The sequence below is a fragment of the Apodemus sylvaticus genome, chromosome 7, assembly GCF_947179515.1.
Source record: "Apodemus sylvaticus chromosome 7, mApoSyl1.1, whole genome shotgun sequence".
NCBI classification, from domain to species: domain Eukaryota; kingdom Metazoa; phylum Chordata; class Mammalia; order Rodentia; family Muridae; genus Apodemus; species Apodemus sylvaticus.
In genome coordinates this window covers 11,035,344-11,045,704 of record NC_067478.1, presented here as the reverse complement: position 1 = coordinate 11,045,704, position 10,361 = coordinate 11,035,344, and the positions used below count along the sequence as shown (strand labels likewise).

Genomic DNA, 10,361 nt, shown 5'->3' with positions numbered 1-10,361 from the left:
CATGAAAGCTTGATATTTGCAACTCTACCAGTGTTTATATTCCCCGAATTCCTGCATCCATCTGGGAAATCATCACTGTGTGTCTAGAAGCCAGGAGGAAGCAAGTGTTTTTGTCTCTTCTCTGGCGTAAGTTCCCTGAGTGAAATCAAAAGCCAAGTACGCAGAGCTTGCAGAGGCTCTACCTGGAGCGGAAGGAGGACACAGGGGATGACCGCCAGCCTGGGAGAGGAAGGCTGTCCTTCTCTGGCTCTGTTTGCTCATTCCAGCACAATTTATCTCCATCACTCTCTCCTCCTACCAAACTGTCGGGTTCCAATGTATTCAACACATAGCTTGTTGTCTACAGATGTTCTTCATTTACATAAAAACTGTTGGTTTTCCATCTCCGTCTGTTTCTCACTGTTTGTACATAGCAATTTTCTCTTCTAAAAAATGTCGCTACATTGCTAAATGAACAGCTAATATCTTGCTGCTAATTGTGGGTCTACCTTGTTTTTCTTAATCACTACCACAGAAATGAACACCTAGACCTATTGTCAAAACACTGTGTAGATCTATCTAGATCTCCCTTCTAGTTATTTGTCCATATAGTACAGAGATGCACACTTAGGACCAAAAGGCTAAGGTTATGGTCTGTACATCCAGAGATGAGACAACAGAGTGAAGCATGCCTAAGAACAACTACACATCATCCTACATGTGAGACATCCACAGAAGTCCCATACGTCTCTAGGCCTGCCGGCTATTGTCCACAATTCCAACAAGTCTTTCTTTTTTGTGAATCCCTCTTCTTGGACTCCATGTTTTCTTCTAGTTTTACTTACTCCATCATTTTGATAAGAAGATACAATCTGGGAGCTTCCTCAAAAAAACATAGCAGAGATACATTTTGAAGATTTTTTAATTTTTACTTAGCTATTACAATGTTATCATGTGTGTGTGAGAGAAAGAGGGGGGATGGAGAGGGAGAGGGAGAGGGAGAGGGAGAGGGAGAGGGAGAGAGAGAGAGAGAGAGAGAGAGAGAGAGAGAGAGAGAGAGAGAGAGAGAGAGAGAGAGAGAGAGAGAGAATGTATTATATAGTGCAGAGTACAACCCAATATAGTTAATTCTTCCCTAGGCTGTGAGTCCTTGGGATTCCTCCTATTGAACTGAATCCACCAGGCATCAAGCCTGTTAAGATGGCTTGTCAGTGATCCCCAGAGATACCGATGTTCCTATATCCCCAGTGCTAGATCACGAACAGGCACCATCGTGCTAAGCATAAGCATATGGATTCTGGGGATTCAGCTCAGATCTCCATGCTTGCAAGACAGGTCACTAACTGAGCTATTACTAGCTCCCCTACTTCCTTATTTTAGAGGCTCTTGGAACCCCTGATCCCTGATATGTGTGATGCATGTGATGTAAAGCCATGTTTTCAGGCCGTCTGCTTCTAGCATTCCATTGTTAGACTTTTCAGGTCTGTCCAATCAGTTTCCCATCTGCCTCTCCCTAGCTTCCTGAATTTTACAGCTCTCATCTCCTCCCACACACTTGTCACACTCAACTGTTTTTAGTTTGCTGATTTTTCTTTGCTACCGTTTCTGTGAGGTTGCAGGAAAGTAGAGAAATAAGTGCCCAGGTTAATTCACTCTACCATCCTGCAAAAGAAGAAAGTAAGTTGCAGATGCAGCTAACAGATTTAAAACTGCACCTTTAGATATCATTCAAGGTCACCACCCTGCCCCCCTTCTCCATAGACAGATGGATAGCTGGAGAACAGAAGACGCCAAAAAGCACATTTATTTTCTCTGAAGATACTGAATCGTGTACTCCCCACCCTGCAAAATAACAACAACAACAACAACAATAATTACATTGTTTCCTAACTCCATTCTTGAAGAATATGACCTTATTTGAAAACAGGGTAATTAAAGATATAATTAGTTGAAATGAGGTTATACTCAGGAAAGAAGCAAGCTGAGGTTTGCCAGACCTCTGTCACTGTGAACATCCAGTGGGACATGGAACAGACTCTCCTAGCCGCTGTAAGTAAAGAGTCCAGCTGACATCTTAATTTCAGACTTTGAGTCTCCAGGACTCGGAAACCAATGCACGCCTGTTTCCTTAACTACCCAACTGCTGTTCTTCACGTCAACAGCTCTGAGAAACTAGCATAGATTTTGGTTTATGGTGTGGCTGGTGCTATCATGTGGCAGTACCTGAGTTACATTCGGCAGGCTGTGTTGGAGACTTGAGATTGTGAGCAATGGATTGGTGTGTTTATTTGAACTGGTTTCCAAGAAATGAGTGGACAAAGCAGCCGAGTGCCGCCTTTTAGCTCACAGAACAACGTGGGAAGAGAGGGATGCTCTGAAGGAGGGATGCTCTGAAGGAGGGATGCTCTGAAGGAGGGATGCTCTGAAGGAGGGATGCTCTGAAGGAGGGATGCTCGCTCTGAAGGAGGGATGCTCGCTCTGAAGGAGGGATGCTCTGAAGGAGGGATGCTCGCTCTGAAGGAGGGATGCTCGCTCTGAAGGAGGGATGCTCTGAAGGAGGGATGCTCGCTCTGAAGGAGGGATGCTCGCTCTGAAGGAGGGATGCTCGCTCTGAAGGAGGGATGCTCGCTCTGAAGGAGGGATGCTGAACAAAGAGCAAATGGTACTGAATGACATGAAATATCCACAGTCTCATTGGGCAGTGAGCTCTGGAAGCAAAACTGAGGTGTAGACTGGCATCCACCCCTAAAACACTGCTAAGTGTTCATCCCACAGTACCACTGACCCAGGGCAAAGGGGAGTAGCCACAGAAACTGAGTCTCTCTGTGCCTGTTTCCAAAAATAACCAGTCCCCAAGGTTAAAGGGATGTGCTCCTTCCTAAGATTCAGGCTCTCAGGATCAAGAAATTCTAAGCCCACATCACCGAAGGCTCACCTTCCTGAGGTTTCCTGATTTCCTCCTTTGGAAGTCACCTCTGCAGTTTACATAACCTTAGGCTCAAAGTCGGCCTCCAGTGAAGCTGCTGACAAGGGGTGTAGGTGGAACTAGGATTTGTTGGTAGGGACATCTGTATGCAAATGATCCTGGCTCCAATACTTGAGGACACCCTGGAGTCTAGGTTGAATAGGGGAGAGCTGGGGATGTGTCTTAGTTAGGGCTTCAGTGCTGTGAAAAATACTCCGTGACCACAGCAACTCTTTTTTAAAATTATTTCTAATTAACTTTACTCATTTTTACAACTAGACTCCAGTTTCCTCTCCCTCTTCTCATCCAGGTCCTTTCCCCTACTACTGCACTTCTCCATCACCATCAATCTCTCCTCCAGTCCTCTTCAGAAAGGGGCATGCCGCGACAGATATCAACCAGCCACGGCGTTTCTAGTTGCAGAGGAACTGGGCACTCTCCTATCATGGCAGGATGAAGCAGCCCAATAGGAGGAAAGGGTGCTAAAAGCAGGCAGCAGATTACAGACACAGCTCCTGCTCCCACTGTCAGGAATCCTTCCAGAAGATCAAGCTACACAACTGTAACATGTTCGAAGAGGGCATAGGTCAGCCCACCCAGGCTCCCCGATTGACAGTTCAGTCTATGCGAGCCTCTATGAGTCCAGGTGATTCTGTAGGTTTTCTCGTGGTGTCCTTGACACCTGTATTCCCTATAATCCTTTCCCTTCCTTCTGCAGGATGCCCTGAATCCTGAACGCTGCTTAATGTTTAGATGTGGGTCTTTGCATCTGTTTCCATCAGTTGCTGAGGAAGTCTCTCTGCTGGCCCCAATCTTTCACTCTGAAGCATGTATAGGAAATGAGCATGGCGGCAGAAACCCTCAGTGAACACAGGATTGCACTTTTACAGCCTCTACCCACGAAGGATCCAATTCAAAATGTGCATCTGAAACAGGAACTCTTTGTTACATATGTAAATATACCACTACTGATATGACCCCTGAAGATGTAATTTTTTTCTGTTTCATCTTACTTTTTATTAGATATATTCTTTATTTACATTTCAAATGAGTTCCCCTTTCCTGGATACCCCCTCCCTGAAAGTCCCACAAGCTCTCTTCCCTCCCCCTGTTCCCCAATCAGCCCCTTCCCGCTTCCCTGTCCTGGTATTCCCCTACACTGCTGCATTGAGCCTTTCCAGGACCAGGGGCCTCTTGTCTGTCTGTTCCTCAGAAAACTGGACATGATATTACTGGAGGGCCCTGTTATACCACTCCTGAGCATATACCTAGAGGATTCCCCAGCATGTAATAAGGACACATGCTCCACTATGTTCATAGCAGCCCTATTTATAATAGCCAGAAACTGGAAAGAATCCAGATGTCCCTCAATGAAGGAATGGATACAGAAAATGTGTTATATTTACACTATGGAATACTACTCAGCTATTAAAAACAATGAATTCATGAAATTCTTAGGCAAGTGGGTGGAACTGAAGAGTGTCATCCTGAGTGAGGCGACTCAATCACAAAAGAACACATATGGTATGTACTCACTGATAAACCAAGATGTCATTATTAATATGACTATCACCCAAGGAGCATCCCATGTGCACCTACAACTGTTATGATAACAACATAGCAGAAAACTGGAAACCAAAATGAAGAACACCATCACAAGTAATATTATATGCAGAATCATTTTCCTATTCCACGAAATAAATGCATCTGATAGGATAACACTTGTCCTTTCCTCTCAGCCTGTCAGAGACTTCTGCAGGCAACAAATGACTTTCTGGAAGGAACTGTCTCTAAGGAGAAGGGATAGATTCATATTGAACAGTTTGTCCTCACCCTATGAATGGGATTTTGATGTAGCTGGAATGACCTCCCCTCTGCTGTCTCTCCATTCCATGAGAGGCCATGGGAACCAACCTCTGGAGTGACACTACACTATCACACCTTTGGTATTAGGAGGATGAGCATGAATCTGTACCTGTAAGTTTATGGCTGGTTGGGAACACGGGGAAAATCACTTGGGGCAGATAGGTGTGCCTTCCCCTTTCCCACACTCTGTAGACTACCTGTCTCCCAGTAGGCCTGACATAATCAGAGACACTGGTAAGATCCCTGCCCCAATCCATACTTCTCCTAGGACCCCCATAGAGTCCAGCAGACACAGGACCTATCCCTGCCCACGCCTTATCTTCCTTCCAGTCCATACCTTCACCCAGAATAGATGGGTGTACCTGGCCCTCTTCCACATCCCACAGCCTGCCTGTCTCCCAGGAGGTCTACCCTAACTAGAAACACATGAAGACTGCTCTAATGAGGGACACAGGAGGCCCCTAACCAGAAAGAGAGCACTGCTTGTCTCCCAGGAGGCCTGTGGTAACCCAGGTCACAGGTGAGATCCCTGTCCTACTCCAAGGAGGCAGGCTCCAGTCAGAGACACCAAGGCCAGTTAATGCCAGGGATAACCAGATGGCAAAAGGCAAGTATAAGAACATAAGTAACAGAAACCAGTGTAATTTGGCACCATTAGACTCCAGTTCTCCCACTACAGCAAGGCCTGGATACCCTAACACACCTAAAAAGCAAGATTTTGACCTAAAATTCCAACTCATGAAGATGATAGAGGCCTTTAAGGAGGATATAAATAACTCCCTTGAAATACAGGAAACACAAGCCTTAGATGACCTTAAATACCTTCTTAAAGAGTAAACAAAAAATCCCATAAAGAAATATGGGAAAACACAATCAAACAGGTGAAGGACTTTGACAAATTGGCCCAAGACCTAAAAATAGAAATAGAAGCAATAAAGAAATCACAAATGGAGGCAACCCTGGAAATGGAAAACCTAGGAAAGAGATCAGGAACTACAGATGCAAGCATCACTAACAGAATACAGTAGATAGAATCTCAGGCATAGAAAATACCATAGAAGAGACTGACACAAAAAGTCAAAGAAAATGCAAAGTGTAAAAAGCTCCTAACCCAAATCATCCAGGAAATTCAGGACACAATGAGAAGACCAAACCTAAGAATAATAGGAATAGAAGAGAGTAAAAATTCCTACTTCAAAGGGCCAGAAAGCACCTTCAACAAAATCATGGCAACTTTAATGAAGGAAACACCTCATTGGGGCTGACTTATAATTTCAGTGGTTTAGTCCATTGTCATCATGGTAGGAAGCATGACAATGTTCAGGCAGACATAGCACTGGAAGATCAGAGAATTCTATATCTCGATCCACAAGCAGTAAGGAGAGCCTGTGAGCCACACTGAACATTGCTTAAGCATAGAAGACCTCAAAGCCTGTCCCCATAGTGACCCATTTCCTCCAACAAGGCCACGCCTCCTAACAGTGCCACTCTCTGTGGGCCAAGCATTCAAACACATAAATCTATGGGGGTCAACCCTCTTCAAATCTTGACAGGATGGAAGGTTCAGGTTTTTTTCCCTGTCTTTGTGTACAGAGTTTCTAATATCCCAAGAATTATAAGTCTAGGTCCTCTGGGATGTTTTGAAATTATGTTTGTCATAAAACCAACTGGAATGTATTGGCTAATTTGATTGCTTTAATTCCTATGGTAGCTCATCTTTAAGTCTCCTCCCTCTCTCTCTATCATACACACATGCACACATTAGGAATCGGAAGTTTCAAGGACTTCATCCCAGCATGTATGCATGCTGTATGTATGTATGTATGTGTGTATGTATGTATGTATGTATGTAGACAACACCTCACAACAGAAAGTAGAGCTATATCTCTTCTGCTTGACTATGGGGGCTCATCAATGCTCACCACTGTACAATAGAGTGTGGTGGTTGAAGTAGCATGAGGATTTATAAGCCCAAGTTGTAAATGACCAATTCTTCTTTGTACCCCCTGGAGCCTGTACATCAGCATCACTGAAGAGAATTACCGTGTAGACCATGGCTTCTAAAATGTTTTCTATTAGGGACTCTTTTTGATCTGAGAAATGTTTATAACTCTAGGATACTCATTTCCAAAACAGGTACAGAAATCAAAATTTTCTGATAATAAATCACAAAAATATGTTTTAAAACAATTCTTAGTGAGTGTTACCAACTTTTCTAAACCAAGTTTTACCAAACATAAAAGTTTACTAGCTTTTTTTTTAATTTTTTTTATTCGATATAATTTATTTACATTTCAAATGATTTCCCCTTTTCTAGCCCCAACTCCCCGAAAGTCCCGTAAGCCCCCTTCTCTTCCCCTGTCCTCCCTCCCACCCCTTCCCACTTCCCCATTCTGGTTTTGCCGAATACTGCTTCACTGAGTCGTTCCAGAACCAGGGGCCACTCTTCCTTTCTTCTTGTATCTCATTTGATGTGTGGATTATGTTTTGGGTATTCCAGTTTTCTAGGTTAATAACCACTTATTAGTGAGTGCATACCATGATTCGCCTTTTGAGTCTGGGTTACCTCACTTAGTATGATGTTCTCTAGCTCCATCCATTTGCCTAAGAATTTCATGAATTCATTGTTTCTAATGGCTGAATAGTACTCCATTGTGTAGATATACCACATTTTTTGCATCCACTCTTCTGTTGAGGGATACCTGGGTTCTTTCCAGGATCTGGCAATTATAAATAGGGCTGCTATGAACATAGTAGAGCATGTATCCTTATTACATGGTGGGGAATCCTCTGGATATATGCCCAGGAGTGGTATAGCGGGATCTTGTGGAAGTGAGGTGCCCAGTTTTCGGAGGAACCGCCAGACTGATTTCCAGAGTGGTTGTACCAATTTGCAACCCCACCAGCAGTGGAGGAGTGTTCCTCTTTCCCACACCCTCTCCAACACCTGCTATCTCCTGAATTTTTAATCTTAGCCATTCTGACTGGTGTAAGATGAAATCTTAGGGTTGTTTTGATTTGCATTTCCCTAATGACTAATGAAGTTGAGCATTTTTTAAGATGCTTCTCCACCATCCGAAGTTCTTCAGGTGAGAATTCTTTGTTTAACTCTGTACCCCATTTTTTTAATAGGGTTGTTCGGTTTTCTGGAGTCTAACTTCTTGAGTTCTTTACATATATTGGATATTAGCCCTCTATCTGATGTAGGATTGGTGAAGATCTTTTCCCAATTTGTTGGTTGCCGATGTGTCCTCTTGATGGTGTCCTTTGCCTTACAGAAACTCTGTAACCTTATGAGGTCCCATTTGTCAATTTTTGCTCTTAGAGCATACGCTATTGGTGTTCTGTTCAGAAACTTTCTCCCTGTACCGATGTCTTCAAGGGTCTTCCCCAGTTTCTTTTCTATTAGCTTCATAGTGTCTGGCTTTATGTGGAGGTCCTTGATCCATTTGGATGTGAGCTTAGTACAAGGAGACAAAGATGGACCAATTCGCATTCTTCTGCATACTGACCTCCAGTTGAACCAGCACCATTTGTTGAAAAGGCTATATTTTTCCCATTGGATGTTTTCAGCCGCTTTGTCGAGGATCAAGTGGCCATAGGTGTGTGGGTTCATTTCTGGATCTTCAATCCTGTTCCATTGATCCTCCTGCCTGTCACTGTACCAATACCATGAAGTTTTTAACACTATTGCTCTGTAGTATTGCTTGAGGTCAGGGATACTGATTCCCCCAGACTTTCTTTTGTTGCTGAGAATAGTTTTAGCTATCCTGGGTTTTTTGTTGTTCCAGATGAATTTGATAATTGCTCTTTCTATCTCTGTGAAGAATTGAGTTGGGATTTTGATGGGTATTGCATTGAATCTGTATATTGCTTTTGGCAAAATGGCCATTTTAACTATATTGATTCTACTGATCCATGAGCATGGGAGGTTTTCCCATTTTTTGAGGTCTTCTTCCATTTCCTTCTTCAGAGTCTTGAAGTTCTTGTCATACAGATCTTTCACATGTTTGGTAAGAGTCACCCCAAGATACTTTATACTGTTTGTGGCTATTGTGAAGGGGGTCATTTCCCTAATTTCTTTCTCAGCCTGCTTATCCTTTGAGTATAGGAAGGCCACTGATTTGCTTGAGTTGATTTTATAACCTGCCACTTTGCTGAAGTTGTTTATCAGCTGTAGGAGCTCTCTAGTGGAGTTTTTTGGGTCACTTAGGTAGACTATCATGTCGTCTGCAAATAATGATAGTTTGACTTCTTCCTTTCCAATTTGTATCCCTTTTGACCTCCTTATGTTGTCGAATTGCCCGAGCTAGTACCTCAAGTACAATATTGAAAAGATAAGGAGAAAGGGGGCAGCCTTGTCTAGTCCCTGATTTCAGTGGGATTGCTTCAAGTTTCTCTCCATTTAGTTTGATGCTGGCTACCGGTTTGCTGTATATTGCTTTTACTATGTTTAGGTATGGGCCTTGAATTCCTGTTCTCTCCAAGACTTTAAGCATGAAAGGATGCTGAATTTTGTCAAATGCTTTTTCAGCATCCAATGAAATGACCATCTGGTTTTGTTCTTTGAGTTTGTTTATGTAGTGGATTGTATTGAGGGATTTCCGTATATTGAACCAACCCTGCATTCCCGGGATAAAGCCTACTTGATCATGGTGGATGATCGTTTTGATGTGTTCTTGGATTTGGTTGGCAAGAATTTTATTGAGTATTTTTGCATCGATGTTCATAAGGGAAATTGGTCTGAAGTTCTCTTTTTTTGTTGGATCTTTGTGTGGCTTTGGTATCAGCGTAATTGTGGCTTCGTAGAAGGAATTAGGTAGTGTTCCTTCTGTTTCTATTTTGTGGAATAGTTTGAAGAGTATTGGTGTTAACTCTTCTTTGAAGGTCTGGTAGAATTCTGCACTGAAACCATCTGGTCCTGTGCTTTTTTTGGTTGGAAGACTTTCTATGACTCCTTCTATTTCTTTAGGCTTTATGGGACTGTTTAGATGGTCTAGTTGGTCCTGATTTAATTTTGGTATTTGGTATCTGTCAAGGAAATTGTCCATTTCCTCCAGATTCTCCAGTTGTGTTGAGTACAGGCTCTTGTAGTAGGATCTGATGATTCTTTGGATTTCCTCAGTTTCCGTTGTTATATCTCCCTTTTCATTTCTAAGTTTGTTAATTTGGATACTTTCTCTGTGCCCTTTGGTCAGTCTGGCTAAGGGTTTATCTATCTTGTTGATTTTCTCAAAGAACCAGCTCCTGGTTTTGTTGATTTTTTGTATGGTTCTCTTTGTTTCTACTTGATTGATTTCGGCCCTGAGTTTGATGATTTCCTGCCTTCTACTCCTCCTGGTTGAAATAGCTTCTTTTTGTTCTAGGGCTTTCAGGTGTGTCATTAAGCTGGTAATGTATGCTCTCTCCATTTTCTTTTTGGAGGCACTCAGGGCTATGCGTTTTCCTCTTAGCACTGCTTTCATTGTGTCCCATAGATTTGGGTATGTTGTGTTTTCATTTTCATTGTGTTCTAAAAAGTCTTTAATTTCTTTCTTTATTTCTTCCTTGA

General features: G+C 42.8%; 1 pseudogene; it reads right to left on the bottom strand.

The window, feature by feature from the left end:
* Positions 1 to 3,496: 3,496 nt before the first annotated feature.
* Positions 3,497 to 6,865, bottom strand: LOC127689508 (selection and upkeep of intraepithelial T-cells protein 1-like; annotated as a pseudogene).
* Positions 6,866 to 10,361: the final 3,496 nt, after the last annotated feature.